The sequence below is a fragment of the Aotus nancymaae genome, unplaced genomic scaffold (genome assembly GCF_030222135.1).
Source record: "Aotus nancymaae isolate 86718 unplaced genomic scaffold, 86718_ANA_hifiasm-v0.15.2.pri h1tg000040l, whole genome shotgun sequence".
Taxonomy (NCBI): Eukaryota; Metazoa; Chordata; class Mammalia; order Primates; family Aotidae; genus Aotus; species Aotus nancymaae.
In genome coordinates this window covers 65805521-65822882 of record NW_026988454.1, presented here as the reverse complement: position 1 = coordinate 65822882, position 17362 = coordinate 65805521, and the positions used below count along the sequence as shown (strand labels likewise).

Below are 17362 nucleotides of genomic sequence, written 5' to 3'. Positions count from 1 at the left end.
TTTCTTTAATACTTCAAAAGCAGGTTTCCATACAAATTCTTTAAGATGCGTTATTATTGGATCCAATTTATAGATGAGGAAACAAGATTCAGGGAATACAGAAGATACTGTCAATGCCCCAGCCACACTCTTTCTGCAATTATCATTTCTTTGCATGCTGGCTTGCTTTCAAACTGCCTGTCAATGTGACCTTTTGCTTTCCAGTGCCACAATCAGGGGGCCCACAAAGTGTTTGATTTATCCTAATGGAATTCTAAAAGATATTGCTTCACCAGGGAAACTACCTACAAGGATGGAGGTTCAACAGCAGACACATGACTTCAGGGCCATTAGTTTTACCTTTATATGCATGACCCAGAAGCTGCTGGCCTGATGAAACGCTACCTAGTTCTTTTGTGTGTTTCATTTATATATTAAAGTTGTACATATTTTTGGGGTACTCATGATATTTTGACTCATGTATACAATATGTAATAAATCAAGGTAATTGGGATATCCATCACCTCAAACATTTTTTTTTTTACAGTATGTTGGTGACATTACAATTCTTTTCTTGCTATTTTGAAATCTATAATAAATTATTATTAACTATGATTTCCTTACTGTATTAGCAAATACTAGAACTTATTTCCTCTGTCTAACCATTTTTGTACCCAGTAACCAGCTCTTCATTCCTCCCTCCCCCTCCTTCTTCCCTTCTCTTCCTATGGTAACCAGCATTCTACTCTCTACCTCCAGGAGATACACTTTTTTAGTTCTCACATATAAGTAAGAATATGTAGTATCTGTCTTTCTATGCCTGACTTATATCACTTAACATAATGACCTAAATTTCATCCATGTGGCTACAAAAGACAGGATTTCATTCTTTTTTATGGCCAAATAGTAATTCCATTGTGTATATATTCCACATTTTCTTTATCTGTTTATCCACTGATGGGTACTTAGATTGATTCTGTATCTTGGCTATTGTGAATAGCACTGGAATATACATCAGAGTACAGATATCTCTTCCATATATTGATTTCCTTTATGTGTTTGGATATATACCCATCAGTGGGATTGCTGGATCATATGTTAGTCCTATTTTTAGTTTTTTGAGGAGCCTCCATACTGTTTCGATAACAGCTGTGCTGCTTTACATTCCCACCAACAGTATACAATTGTTGGTGGGAATGTAATTGCATCTTTGTCAACATTTGTTATTCTTTGTGTTTTTGAGAAAAGCCACTTTAAGTGGGGAGAAATGATCTCATTGTGGTTTTGATATGCATTTCTCTGATGATTAGTGTTGAGCATTTTTTATATATCTATTGGCCATTTGTATGTGTTCTTTTTCTTTCTCTTTCTCTTTTTCTTTTTTTTTTTTTTTTTTTGAGATGGAGTCTCACTCTGTTGTCGAGGTTGGAGTGCAGTGGCACAATCTCAGCTTACTTGGATTCAAGTGATTCTCATGCCTCAGTGCTTCAAATAGCTGGGACTACAGGTGCCCGCCACCATGGCTGACTAATTTTTTATTTTTTATTTTTAGTAGAGACAGGGTTTCAGCATTTTGGCCAGGCTGCTCAGGTGATCTGCCCGCCTTGGCCTCCCAAGGTGCTGGGATTACAGATGTGAGCCACCATGCCCAGCCTGTATGTCTTCATTTAAGTAATGTCAGTTGAGATTTTTTTTTGTCTGTGTTTTAATCAGATTATTTGTTTATTTGGTATTGACTTGTTTGAGTGCCTTATATATGCTGATTATTAACCTTCTGTCAGATGGATAGTTTAAAATTATTTTCTCCCATTTTGTGAATTGTCTCTTCACTTTGTTGTTTCTTTTGCTGTGCAGAAGCTGTTTAACTTAATGCAATCCCATTTATCTATTTTTACTTTTGTTGCCTGTGCTTTTGAGGTCTTACCAAAAAAACTTTGCCCAGACAAATGTCCAGTAGCAGTTTCTTAATGTTTTCTTCTGATAGTTGCATAGTTTGAGGTCTTACATTTAAGTCTTTAACCCATTTTTGCACTGATTTTTATCAGTATGGTAATAGATGCGGATGCTAAGAAGCCAACTTCTAACTTTAGGGGAAGGGGCCTCTGCTTTCAAAAGATGTTATATTCTTTATACTGATTACCAGTATATGATGCAGTGTCTCCTGATAGAAAAGGAACCAAAGAGTGGAAGTAGTCATGACTCATCTCAGTTTCAATGTAATTGCAAATTTGTGATTACTGTTCCCATAACTTTAAACCCTGGATTAGAGGTCTTGGTTATTAAGAACAAAAAGTAAGCCTTCTACCACTGGACATGGTAAATGTTCCACTAAGCTTTGGCTATGGCTACCACCTGATCATTTTGTGTTTCTCATAATAGTGGCCAAGCAAGCAAGCAAGAAAGAAGTGTACCATACTGGCAGGATAACTGACCTGGTTGTCAAGAGGAGCTAGGATTTCTGTTACAAATTAGAGCAAGAAAGACTGTGAATAGAGCTTAGGGTATTCAGTGAGATGCTTTTAGTTCTTCCATGCCTGATGATAACTAAATGGGCACTGTAGCAGCCATATCTGACAAGGGTACAGTAACTAGGAGCTCAGACCCTTCAAGGATGAGAGTCTGAGTCACCCTACCAGGAAAGCAACCTAGAGAAGCTGAATCACTAGTTGAGGATTATTTTGGGAAGAAGCTAGCATGGGGATGATAAAGGAGACAATGCATACCATTTATGAGTTCAGGATAAGCTGAAACTGTGAGTGCTATAATTTATTTCACTAACATTCCTAATCTAATTTTACAACAGAAATTGTGAGTCAGTGATGGGATGAAATGACCTTCATGCAGGTTATGAGTAAATATGAGTTATGTGAGGGGAAGTAGTAGCAAGATATGCAAGTACCCTACCTGTGAAATCGGTGTATTTACTATCTACTTGCATCCTGACACCTCTTCCAACTGATAGAACTTGTGACTCTGAGTGCTCACTCCAATAAACAGATCCTTCTCTGTCTGTTATAAAGGCAGGCTAGAATTAACCCCCACCCTCCACACACATACACACACACACACACAAACACACACACACACACACTCTCTCTCTCTCTCTCAACCAACATTTGATAGGAGTTGGTATTTAAATGCCATAGCTTCCTCATCTTGGAGTGGAATAACTTCATGATATATCTTCTACACCATCTCCCAAGTTCTCTAGTAAAATCAATCTCCAGTTGTCCATGGTGATAACTCATTCATAATACATTTGTTATTAACCTTTTTCCTGTTTCTGTTCCATTTTTTTGCTCAGATACTGGTATTTCTTGGAATCACCTTTCAAATCAGCTACTTACATTGAAATATTTGAATTAGAATTTGTTTCTGGGGAACCCAAACTAAGACAGCAAGTGACTTGTTAAATGCCAATGGTAGTGCAGAAATTTAATTCCAGGTTTTCTAAATCTTATACCGGTGTTCTTTTGACTATTGCATTCTGGAAGTGTTCTGCTTATACTAGACTTAAGATTGATAATAACTCTAGACATTTATGTAGAAAGACTACATTAACCACATCATAAAGGTAGAAATAGAGTCAGAAAATATCTCTTCCAGCTTTTTTTATGCAGAAGGATGGTCAAATAATGTGGATTTGAACTTTTTCAAAAGAAAGTATGAATATTTATCATATTCATATATGTTTTCTCACTCTTGTGCCCCTTTCAAAGGAGGAAGGATTCTATCCTGCATGGGTGGGTCAGTTCATGGGCTTTTTTTGTTCACAGTTTGGGTGATGTGCTGATTCTTATGAGAACAATATATTACACTATACCTCTTTCCTCTGCAGAGAGGGGTGTCTCAAGAACAGAGAATTTGGACTTCTGAGGAAGTCGTGGTGTGGAAAAAGTGATGGCATAAGCATGCAGGAAGGAACATAGAAAAGCAGTGTGTAGCAAGGGTTGCTGCACTGATGAACTAAAGAAGGAGTGCCTTTAGCCATTGACATGACAGAGAGAACATATGGCAAGTGAGAAGAGCCATGTGGGTTGAGTTTTTGTAAGGATCTCCATCTGTATAGAGAATATGAGTGGCAGTTAATGTGAAAAATGATTTTAAAGATATTTTTCTGTCTTGTGGGATTTCTAAAGAGATGAGTGCAGATTTGAAGTAAATTTTATTTAATTCTTTTTGTTTTACTGTTTCTTTGATTGTGCTAGCATGCCTGGCTGGATCACAGCAGACCCCTATAATTTTCAGGTTATAAGTAATTACATATGCTGGAGCCATTTTAAGTTTAAATACAGTTACTGCTAAATTTAGCTTCTAGATCTTCTTTTACCTGGGTGAGAGGCTTGTATTTCTGATCAGGCAGCATAACAGCTCCTGGGATGAGGGGTAAAGGAAGAACAAAGAGTGAGGACAGCAACACAGATTTAATTTACAGGTGAAATAAAGAAAAAAGAGCCAGAACTCCTAAAACAATTTTCAGTTCTTCAATCTTTCAATCTAAGGCTAATGACTCAGGTAAGTCAGGCCCTGTGTGAGGAGTCAAGAAAAAGCAACAGAGTAGCATGTGCTCCGGCTATTGTGGTCATTGTGGAGAAGGAAAGACTCTTTCTGGGAGAGCCACAGTGGGCAAAGTTGACCTGAGATGACCTCTCAGTGGTATTCCTGAACTCAGACCAAGCCCACTGTCCATGTCTAGGCCAAATGCAAATGTGGACTTTGAAAAAGAGGGACTTTACTGAGAAGCTGAGTTAGTGTGGAAAAGAGAAACAGAAGAAGAAGGAAAAGAAAAGCAAGCTAAGCCTGTTGGTTTAGCTATTTTGTGTTTTTTTAAGGCTTAGCTTAGGGAAGAGCTTAAGAGTAGCCATGAAAGAACTTGTTTAGTCTCTGAAAGAATAGGAGGGCTACTGGTGAGGCCTTCAAGGGGAGAATCACAGTGAAGATTTGTCACAGGAGGCCGAAAAGAGTTGTTCAACCACTGAACACTGATTAGAAACTCAGTTGAACACTAGAGACATGTTTGAGATAATTAAATTCCTTGTTAATAATAAATTTGCTGTAAGCTTCAAATTGGGCAAAAAGAAGTAGACTCAGCTTTGGAGAATATATATGAAAAAGGAGGCTAAGACTCTTGAAATTGCTTTAGTAATTCTTCTGAGTATGCCAAGACTAAAGAATATCAAGAAAAAAAGCAAAGGTCAGAAAAGGAATTTTCTTAATAAATATTGTGACTTTGATAGTGGTAAAAATAAAGAAGTTATAGCAGAAGTGGAAATATAGGATAGGAGAAAAACTTAATTGAGAAACAAAGTGAGACAGAATGATAGTAGAACAAGAAGGAATTCAAAGATCTTGAGAGAATAACTAACACAAATATGTTTAACAAAACTGCAGCGGAACATACTATGGAGTAAGACAGCATTTGAATTCTGATTGACAGTAGATATTTGAAGAGACAGCTGAGGAAACTAGAGTCCTCTTGGAAGCTGGAGGGCAAGATAAAAAGTTATTGGTTAGTAAAATCTGGGAAAAGAAAGATGGTATAGGGAGAAAACAAAGTAAGATTTTAGTCCTCTTAAAACACTGGAGAAGATCCAGAGCAGAAGCGCTTCAGAGAGTCTTCCCTAGCGAGCAGGGAAGGCCAACTGCTGAGGTCCATCATCTACATACATGAGCAGAGGATGCCCAGAGGGTGGCATTGTTTCCAGCACATCGCTGTGTGGTCTGTTCTATATTAGTCTCCAGGAGGTTGTGTAGGGCTTATGGGATTTAAGCAAATTAAAGAAAAATTTATAAGCCTGTTCACCAAGTAAGGTGACAATAGGAGAAACAGAAGACTAAATATAAGGGGAAAGATATATTTGCTAGATCCTACACCAAAAAATTATATGCTTACAAGTTAGCAATTTGTTTCTTTAAAACATAAAGAGATTATATAGTAATGTCCCCAAATACTGTTTCTTGGGCTGTATAAGAGTTAGGGGCATGGGGATATAAGAGGAAGAAGAGGAGAGTAGTAAATGAGATATATTTAGTTCGAAGTTCAAATATAAAGAGATATTTCCTATCAAAAGCATATTTTAAATCTTATTTATTGTCATAGCATATTGAAAACATAAAGATCCTGATTATTCCAAAAAGTTGCATATTTAAATATTTAAATTAGAAAGAGTTATGCATTTTGAAGGCATTTTGGATTAATACATCTTCAAATAATGGACATGTTATTAACACATGTTCAGTATCTTTGTATTATACTCCTTCTTGGAAAGTCCCTAAGGATTGACTATTGGGGCCATATTCTTTATATTTATGGTGGCATCTGAGGTAGAGATAAATGAATATTTTGAGATGATGTATTTCGTAGATAGAAATAATAGGCACGGCCTACCTAAATTAAATTTAAGAAAGAAGAAAAGAGGAGTCAATGGTAAGGCTATGATTTTAGTTTAGTCTCACAGGAAAGATGATGGTGTCATTTAGTGAGATGGGAAGATTTTTAAGAGGAACTGAGAGATTTATATTAAGAGAGTGATTTAGAACTTCTCAAGTATAAGATGCCTATTGGATATCTAGGTAGAGATGCCAAGCAGAAACTGGATATACAGGAGTAGAGCTTGGTGCCAGAGATAAGATTTTGGAAGTCAATTTAAAAGCAGAAATTCTATCCATGGAATTGGAAGACATTACACACAGAGAGATTACATACAGAAAGATGAAAGCAAACCTCTCAGAACAGAGCCCTTAGACTCCCTGATATTGTTATCAACTGAATATGTCCCCTTCTCCCTACCAAATTCATATGTTGAAATCTTAACTCCCAGTGTGCTGGGATTAAAAGGTGGGACCATTGGGAGGTAATTAGGTCATGAAGGTGGATCTCTCATGAATGGGATTAGTGCCTTTACAAAAGGGACCCCAGAGAGTCTCTTACCTTCTTACCACCATATGAGAATATAAGGAGAAGACAGCATTGAGTCCTCACCAGAACCTGATTATGAGACACCCTAATCTCAAGATTCTCACCTCCAGATTTTTTTTTAATTAGCCAGCTAATCTTTTTTTTTTTAATATATATTTTATTGCATTTTAGGTTTTGGGGTACATGTGAAAAACATGCAGGATCGTTGCATAGGTACATACATGGCAATGTGGTTTGCTGCCTTCCTCCCCATCACCTATATCTGGCATTTCTCCCCATGTTATCCCTACCCAACTCCCCACCCCGCCCCCTGCTGACCCTCCCCTAGTTCCCCCTAGCATGGACACAGGGAGGGGAGCATCACACACAGATCTTTGAGAAATAAATTTCTGTTGTACATAAGTCACCTTGTCCATGGCATTCTGTTTTAGCAGTCCAAACTAAGAAAAATAATAGTTAAGTCAGAGAGGAGGATAGTCTAGCAAAGGAGATGGAGGATAGGAGAAAAGGAAAATCAGGCCTGTGTGACATCACTGAAGTAAAGGGGAAAATATTTAAGAAAAAGTGAGTGCTTTGGTAAGGCATCTGAAAGGCCAAGGTAGAGACCAATGAAGTAGATATGAACTTGACAAAATGATAGATTATTGATTGTTATAGAAAAAGGCATTTTGATTCAAAAGTGAAGGAAGCCTGAGTGTGAATGGAAAGTAAGGAAGTGAAGAATATGAGAGCCCTTTTTTTAAATTTAAATTTTATTTTTTTCAGTTTTCCCATGAAGGGCATGAGAGATGAAATAGTAAGTACAGAGGGATTTGGAATTGAGGAAGGTTTATGTTTTAAAGAGAGCAGATCTTAGAAACTGTCATTGGCAGCTATAAATGTCATGGTAGAGAAGAAGGAATAAATAATGCAGGAGAGACAGGAATGACTCAGAGAAGCCCCAGAGACGGTGAGTGAAAACAGGATCAGGCGCAAAAGTGAAAAGTTGCTTTCCACTAAAGCAAAAGGGAAGGCAGAGAATGAGGGTTAGGGTACAGCAAAGTCCACCAATTGGGTGGTTGGCAGACAAAGGAGTTCCTATCTGGGCAAAGAAGGAGGAAGCTGTGTGTGACAAATCTATTTGTTCAGAACCAGAACAAATATTATTCTTTTGGTTACACTAGCTAAGAGATGTATCACTTTCTCACTGGCTAAGAGGTAAACTAGAGCTGGCATTCACACCATACAATAAACCTTAGGTAGTTTTCTTTACATGGAGTAGATTCAGTCATTGTTAACAAATTCTTTTATCATTGCCAGAATATCTCCCAAGGAAGAATTCCTCCAGGCGTTATTAAAAATAGGTCTAAGGATTTAAAAGACCTCATCTTTCTACCAGGTCACAGTTATGGTACCCTTCATGGAAGATCAAGGAAGCTGACTTGCCTCAAGAAGCTCTTGCATTTGAAATAATATTGATAATAGGCTAGGTGTGGTGGCTCATGCCTGTAATCCCAGTACTTTCAGAGGCCGAGGTGGGTGGATCACGTGAGGTCAGGAGTTCGAGACCAGCCTGACCAACATGGTGAAACCCTGTCTCTACTAAAACTACAAAATTAGCTGAGTGTGGTGGTGCATGCTTGTAATCCCAGCTACTTAGGAGGGTGAGGCAGGAGAATCACTTGAACCTGGGAGGCGGAGGTTGCAGTGAGCTGAGATCATGCCATTCCACTCTAGCCTGGGAAACAAGAGTGAGACTCCATCTCAAAAATAATTATAATGAGAAGAAGGAGGAAAACAGCTGGACAATTACTTAGGACCTATTCTATGCCTATGCCATATTGAGTGCTATACATTAATTACCTGTGCAGTCCGCATAACAGAGCTCTGAGATAGAGATATTACCTTCTTTTCACATTTGAGGAAATGCAGGTTTAGAGAGGGAAGTGACTTGTTCACAAGTGTAGTCATGTGCCTGAGAACAACATTTTGGTCAATGACCTACCACATATGTAATGGTGGTACCAGAAAATATAATGTATCTGAACAATTACCTTTAGCCATTGTGCAACACTTACTAATGTGTTCATGGTGATGCTGGTAAACAATCCTACTGCACTGCCAGTACTATAAAAGTCAAGCACATAAAATCATGTATATACATAATTCTTGATAATAATGATAAATGACTATATTATTGGTTTATGTGTTTTCTCTACTATGCCTTTTATCATTGTTTTAGAGTGTAATCCTTCTATTTACACAAAAAATTAAGTGTAAAACAGCCTCAGGGAGGTCCTCCAAGAGGTATTCTCAGAGAAGGCAGTATTATCATAGGAGATGGCAGCTCTATATGTGTTACTGCCCCTGAAGATCTTGAAGTGGGACAGGACAGAGGTAAAAAACAGTGATATTGATTATCCTGACCCTGTATATGTCCAGGCTAATGTGTGTGTTGTACCTTAGTTTTTAATAAAACAGTTTAAAAAGTTAAAAAATGAAAAAATATAAGAATATAAAGAGATTATTTTTGTACTTCTGCACAGTGTGTTTGTATTGTAAGATAAGGTATTTATAAGACCCAAAATGTTTTAAAAATTAGAAAGACAAATTTAAGCTAAGGTTAATGTATTATTGAAGAAAAAATTATTATAAATTTAGTGTAGCCTAAATGTCCAGTGTTTGTAAAGTTTACAGTAGTGTGCAGTAATGTCCTAGGCCTTCACATTCACTCACCAATTACTCACTGATTCATCCAAAGTAACTTTAAGTTTTTCGAACTTCATTCATGGTAAGTGCTCTATACAGGTGAACCACATTTTGTCTTTTATACATTTTTATTCTGTCTTTCTATGTTTAGATACACAAATGTTTATTTTCATTGTGTTCCAATTACCTACAGTATTCAGTATAGCCACACGATATATAGGATTGCAGTGTAAGAGCACACCATATAGCTTAGGTGTGTAGTAGGCGATACTATCTAGGTCACTGTAAGTACATTCTATGATGCTTGCACAATGACAAAATCACCTCACAGAAAATTTTTCTCAAGACATATTTCCATCATTAAGTGATGCATGATTGTATATAGTTAGAGTTTAAACTTAGAATAGTATGATTCCAAAGGCAACAGTGTGTGTGTGTGTATACACCTGTGCATATGCTCATGAACTGCTGGGTAGTTTACCAAATGTTGCCAGGTTTAAAATGTACACAGCAGGATATTGATAAATTTTATAGTCTGATTTCTTTAGAGTTCAGACCAAAAACAAGACAGAAATCGATAAAAATAAAGTACAAGAGAAAGCCAGAATAAGAACAATAAGTAACATAATATGGCAAAATTTAGAACTGGAAACTGGGAGAAAAAAGTTTGATTCTACTTTAGTGCAAGAAACAGATTGAATACAACAGAAAAATAGCTAGCTTGCTAGACTAAGATATAATATAAATATAGATATAGATATGGTTACTGGTTCTTAGAATTATAGAATTCCCAGCACTAGATGCAACCTCATAAAACATTCCAACCAATCTTCCCATTTACAAGTGAAAAAAGGAAGGCCTGTAGAGGAACAGTAATTTGCCTAAGGTTAGAGGAAGAGTTAATGTACCAAGATTAACCGAGGACTTCTTGCCTGTTTAATGCTTCCCTGCAGTATCATGGGGCCTCTTGTAAGCATAGACAGAAAAAAAAAAAGCAAGAGAGAAAATTAAAATATAGAAAACTAAGAGAACAAAAGAAAAAAATGATAAAGATGAGGGAAAATAGAAGAAAAACAAAAAAGTGGGTACAATTTACATATATTAAAACATTCAAGAAAAGCATGTTGAATGATGTAAGAGAACTGTGATCAGATTTGGACGAGTGTGATGAAGAAGAGAAAAAATTGAAGAATATTCTATGAAATGCGTTCAGATATTATTAAAGAAACAGGAATTAGGAAAATAATGCCAAGTAGCAGAAGTCAAAGCAACGATGAAGAAACAGAAGCTGGGACAGAAAGGTTACATATATTATGGAGGGTCTGAGAGCCATAGAGCTGAAATCAAGACATTTGAAAATGTTCTCATCAACCTCTGACAATAGTATTCAACGATGTATGGAAAAGTGTCAAATTGTAATAAAGTGCTAGTCATGTTTTTAAAAAGAATATGGGAAGAGAGAGGCCCTTGATATGGGTAAACACAGTTTCAAGTTGCTGTTTTCCCCCAGTAATCCTGATGCAACTGTTCTCATGAATAGTTATTGGATGGCACTTGCAGCGCAGTGGTGTGCCATAAATCAGAAAGCAATGGCCAGTGAACTTGAAATTACAAAATATGCTATGAGGAAGGTGGAGAGAATAGTTTAGAGGGACAGTGTTTTTCTCTTCAGGAACATGCTGGGATACATAAGCACAATGCATCCAAATGAACCTAGGATGCCCATACTCAGTGGAGGTGGGAAAAGATAAAATGACAGATGGAATGAAACAACATATCTTTATTATGTAAGTTGTCCTGTGTTCTTCTTTATAAGGAAATGTGACAAATCTATATCAAGTTAAGAATATGATTGGAGGCTTCTAAATTAAAAAGAAGTACAAGGGCCTTGCTTGTTAAATAATATTGCCTGAGCCATAGCAGGAGGCTGAAGACACAGGACAAATTATAGCAGTAGGGATAGTATTAAAGATGAAAATTTGCAGTGGAGTAGGCAACAGATCTTTAAAAATATATTTTTATAGTATTTTGAAAAACTTACAGCACTTATTCTGTGTAATGTGTTTTGTCATTGTAATGTGGTATGATAAAACCTTGAACTATTGATTTGTAGCATGTGTAATTACAGATTTATTTTTAATTTGAAGAAAAACTTAAACGGCATTCCATTAGTGGCAACACACTTCATAACATGCAAAGTATTTCTTTCTGTAGTAAAATGTGCTAATTTTAAAAGTCATAAAATTGAATTGATAGACTTGAAGCTAGACATGATACATTCAAAGATTTTATTTCTAAGCAAAATAAATAAAACAAGGAAAATAAAAACACGAATATAGTATATATCTTTTATATTTGCAATTATGATGAGAAAGTTATTGAAATATGTTTTTAATTGTATTGCATTTTCTTCTATTTCAATAAAAAATTTTTTGTTAGAGAATCAAAGCTTGTGTTTTGTTAAAGTATAGTCTAATTAAATTTTTTCCCCATGTTCTAGGAATATTTTAATTTTTATCATGCAATTTTATAGGGACTCATAATTTTAATATTCTAGTTCCTAGCTAACCACACATTATAGATACTAGGATATTGCAAGGGGATTATTTTTAAAATATCATCTGTAGTACCATAATCTAAAACACTTTTATTCTTTGCTTTTCATTCACTCTCACTCTCTACGAGATAAAAATATTGTGAAAAACAGTCAGCATCATTCATACTCTATCTTATCCTGTCCCTTGTTTTGCTGGGAGAGTCCCTTGCTCATATAGTTCTAGTTTCTACTAAGAGACATTTGATGAAATTAGAAAGTTGTAAGGAAAGTATAGAATGTTGTTCTTCCTCCAGTAGTGGTATATAGTTGAGTGGGGTCCAGAAAATATGACTTTAAAAAAACAATTTTATCGAGATACAATAAAGATTAACTGTGTAAAGATTTTACTGTGTAAAATGCATTATTATTTACACAGTAAATAATAATCTTTACACAGTAAAAAATAATCTTTACATAGTAAAGATTTAACTGTGTAAAATGCATTATTATTGAGTTTTCAACTTGGTGAATATTTACATATGCATATAGCTGTGTGATTCACACCCTGATAAAGATATAGAACATTTTCAGCACCCCAGAAGTTTTCTTCATGTCATTTGTCAATAAATACCCACCTGAGGTAACCACAATTCTGATTTCTAACAGATTAGCTTTGCCTGCTTTTGGGATTCATATAAGCTGACTCACATAGTTACTACGTCTGCTTTTGTTTTTAGCTTCTTTTACTCAGTATATTGTCTGTAAGACTTATCCATGTTGCTGTACATGGCAGTATTTCATTTTTTAGTTCTTGTGTAGCAGTCTATTACATGACCATGCCATACTTTATTTTTATTATCTGTTGCACTCTTAATGGACATTTATATTGTTACAAGTTTTTGGCTCTTAAAAGTAAAGCTGATACAAACATTTACATATGTATGTCTGTAATGGTCATATGTGAAGATGGGAAACTTGCATCAGCCTCCAATTGGGCCTCTGTAGAGAGCTCCCTCAGGAATTGTTTTTTTGGTGTTGTGGGTAGCCATGGGCATTGCAACTGGTTTCCTCCAGTTCCTAACATGAGAAAATTTTCCTGAAATCTAATGGCAAACTTAAGAGGTAGAAGGAGACCTCCCTGTTATTTTTTCCCATTCCAACATATTTGCAAGCCTAGAATTCCCTTTATTCAATTCCATTCTGCTTGAAATACCTTGATTTCTCTGGTGCAAAAGTGTTTCTAGGATATAGAATGTCAAAGATAAAGATGTGAAATTATCTCATCTATGGTTGCCAGATAAGGTACAGAGTTCCCAGTCACATTTGAATTTCAGATAAACAAAGAATAATATTTTATTATATCTATGGCTTATGCAGTATTTGTATTTCTATTTGCTAAACTTGTGAACTCTATTCAGACATGGGTAAGACAAACAAAGGCAGTAATGATGCATTTTCCCTACATTCCACAAGCTAGCAGTATCTACAGTATTTGCTAGCTTTTGGAATGTAGGGAAAATGCAGTCACAGTAATGCAGACTGTGGTTGCCAGGGATAAAGCTACATACAATGAAGGCAGGGATTTGGGAGATCAAGTATTACTTCACTAATTATGTTAAGTCTCAACTTTTTAATATGTTTTATCTGATTTTGAATGAAAATTTACCGCATAGGATAATATTAAAAAGAAAATTTACATTATTGTTTGTTTCTTTGTTTCATATGACAGTGAATACAACCTAAAATAAGTTGCCCAAAGATTAAGTTTCATCGCATACTTAACTAAAAAGTGCTGGGGCAGATCCGACTTCCAGCCCAGCTATATTCAATGCTACCCAGACCTGGTCTTTTCTTATCTCTGCTTCCTTTATGTTTTTGTTTTTCATTTTTACTCAGCTTAATTATTTTTAAATTTATCCAAGTTGTTGTGTATATTAATAGTTAATTTTTATTTATTGGTGAATATTCTTTCATTGTATGGACACATCACAATTTGTTTATCCATGTACCTGTTGGTTCATGCTTGAGTGGTACCCATTTTTGGTCTATTGCAAAAAAAGCTACTATGGGCCCTAATATACAATATTTTATATAGATAAATACTTTCATTTAACTTAGGAAACTATATGTGATGTAGATATATTTTTAACCTCTTAATAAAGTTCCAAACTGTTCCCCAAAATGGTTGTATAATCTCACATTTTCATAAGCTGTGTATGTGATTTACAGTTCCCCCATCTCCTCGCTGACACTTGTTGTGGAAAATATTTTTAATTTTAGTCATTCAATTAGGTATATAGTATTTTCTCATTGTAATTATCTTGATCATATTTTCTCATGACCGACCATTTGCCATTACTATATCCTCTTTGGTAAAATAACTGTTCAAATTTTTAACCCATTTTTGAAAAAATAAAGTTGTTTTATTATTCAGTTTAAGATGTCTTTATGTATTGTAAATACAAATCCTTTATCAGATATATGATTTTTAAATATTTTCTTTGTTTTTGAATTCTTATAACAGAGTCTCTCAAAAAACAAATGCTTTTTATTTTGCAAAGGTCCATACATTTTTTGATGGATTAGGCTTTTGATGTTTTATCTAAGTCTTTTGTCTAAGGATACAAAAGTATTTTCTTTTGTTTTATTCTAGATATTTATGTTTAATGTATTATATCTGGGTGTATAATCCACTTTAAGCTGACTTCTATATATGGTGCAAATTATGGATAGAAGCTTAGTTTTTGCATATGGATGTTCAATAGTTTCAGCACCATTTGTGGAAAAGACTATCCTTTCTCTAAGGAAATGCCTTTGAATCTTTGTTCAATGCCAGTTATCCGTATATATGTTTGAGTCTATTTCTGAACTCTCTATTCTGTTCCATTCTTCTTTTTCTCTATCTTAATACCAAACCACACTGTTTTGATTATTGTATCTTTAAATATTCAAATTACATGTTAGTCATCCAACAATTTTTCTAAATCAAAGTTGTTTTGCTTATTCTACATCCTTTGTATTTCTGAGTGATGTTAGATTTCAGAATTTAGCTTGCCAATTTTTAAAACAAAGTCTACCAGAATTTTAATTTAAATGACATCAAATCCAAATGTGAATTGACATCATAAAAATATTAGGTCATATGACCCATCAAACAGTGTATAATTCCATTCATTTTGGTCTGCTTTGATGTCTCTAAGCAGTGTATTTTAGTTTTCAGTGTATAGGCTTGCACATCTTTTGTTATATTCATCCCTAATTATTTCACTTTTTGATTGTGTTATTGTATATTGTATGATTAATTTTGATAGTATTAGTTTTCAATTTCAATTATTTTCTAAGTTCATCTTGCTTATTATGGACTAAGAATTTTCAGTTTTAATGATGATAACATGATTTTTTCTTTTTGAGTTTTTGAATATACCTTGCATTCTTGGGATATATCCCACTTGGACAAAATGTAGTATTCATTTCCTGTATTGTTGAGTTTGTTTGCTAAAATTTTAGTAATAACCTTGCATTTGTATTTGGGAGGGAATTATCTTCTGCTTTTATTTTCTTGTAATGTTTTTATTTTGCTTTCAGGTCAATGTTGGCTTTATAGAAGAGTTGGTAAGTATTTTGTGCTCTTTGGTTTCCTGAAAATACCAAACTAGGAAGCTGCTTGAAATTGAAATTTTCTTGGTGAAAAGATTTCTAACTACAAATTCAATTTCTTTAATAGATATGGGGCTATCCACAACCTATTAGTGAGTTTTAGTAGTTTATATCTTTCAAAAAATTTATCTATTTATTTAGATTGTCAGATTCATTGGCATAAAGTTTTTCATAATATTGCTTTAGTATCTTCTTAATATCCACAGATTCTGTAGTGATGCATACCTTACCTCTTATTACTAATATTGGTAATTTGTATGTGTTTGTTTTTTTAAAAATTGATCATTATGGATGATTAAATGTATTGATCTTCTCAAATAACCAGCTCTTGATTTCATTGATTTCCTTTGTATTTTTCCTGTTTCCTATTTTATTGATTTTTTAAAAACCTTTATTTTATCCTTTCCTCTACTTACTTTGGGTTCAATTTACTTGTATTTCTTAGTTTGATAAGGCAGAACCTACATTTATTTGAAGATTTTCATCTAATATAGGCATCTAGTGCTTTACATTTCGTACAAAGTACTACTTTACCTTTATCCCACATATTGTGTATGTTGCTTCATTTTTACTTAGTTCAAAATATTATAATTTACTTTTTGACTTTTTGACCAATGAGTTCCTTCTATCTGTTACTTATTTTTTAAAATTAGGGGATATTCCAGAAATATATCTCTTATTGGTTTCTAATCTATTTCCAAAGACAACACAGTTTGTATGATTTGGATCCTTTAAAATTTATTGAAATGTTGATTTCCTTTTTTTGCCCCAGAATAAGATCTATCTTGTTAAATGTTTCATATGCACTTGGAAGTATTTGTAGTCTTCTGATTTTGTGTGGAGTCTTCACTGAACATCTGTTAAATGACATTGGTTATAGTGTTGTTATGTCTACTATAATACTTCTTTCTACTTGTTTTCTTAGATGGAGGCAGGGGTGTTAAAATGTCTGGTGATAGGTATGTATTTGTCAATTCCTTCATGCAGTTCTATTAGTTATTGATTAATATATTTTAAAGCTGTTATTAGGTGGGATTGTTTTGCCTTATTGAGGAACTGACCTTTCCTCATCACAAAATAACATTATCCAAGGTAACATTTTGTACTTTATATTGATTAATACTAATATAATCACTCCAGCTTTTCAATAATTAGTGTTAGCATAGTATAACTTTACACAATCCTTTTGCTTTTAGCATATATTTTTCTATATTTAAAAGGCATATTTTGCATAGGTAGGTAGCATACAGTTGATTCTCACTTTTATTTAATCTGAAAATCTCTACATTTTCACCTCATTCATCATGTTATTGCAAATGACAAAATTTCCTTTTTTTATTTTTTATTTTTATTTTTGAGATGTAGTCTTGCTCTGTCACCAGACTAGAATGCCGTGGTGCAATCTTGGCTCACTGCAACCTCCACATCCTGGGTTCAAGTGCTTCTCCTGCCTCAGTCTCTGGAGTAGCTGGGACTTCAGGCATGCACTACCACACCCAGCTCATTTTTATAATTTTAGTAGAGACAGGGTTTCACCATGTTGGCCAGGATGTCTTGATCTCTTGACCTCATGATCCGCCTAC

General features: G+C 34.7%; 1 long non-coding RNA gene across 1 annotated transcript in view; it reads left to right on the top strand.

Annotated features, from left to right (window-relative positions):
* Positions 1-16730, top strand: part of LOC105707429 (uncharacterized) — a 120141-nt gene extending 103411 nt beyond the window's left edge. The window contains exons 2-3 of the long non-coding RNA XR_001105067.1: positions 15708-15734; positions 16705-16730. This is a non-coding gene — a long non-coding RNA (uncharacterized LOC105707429). The remainder of the gene's footprint in view (positions 1-15707; positions 15735-16704) is intronic.
* The last annotated feature ends 632 nt before the right edge of the window (positions 16731-17362 follow it).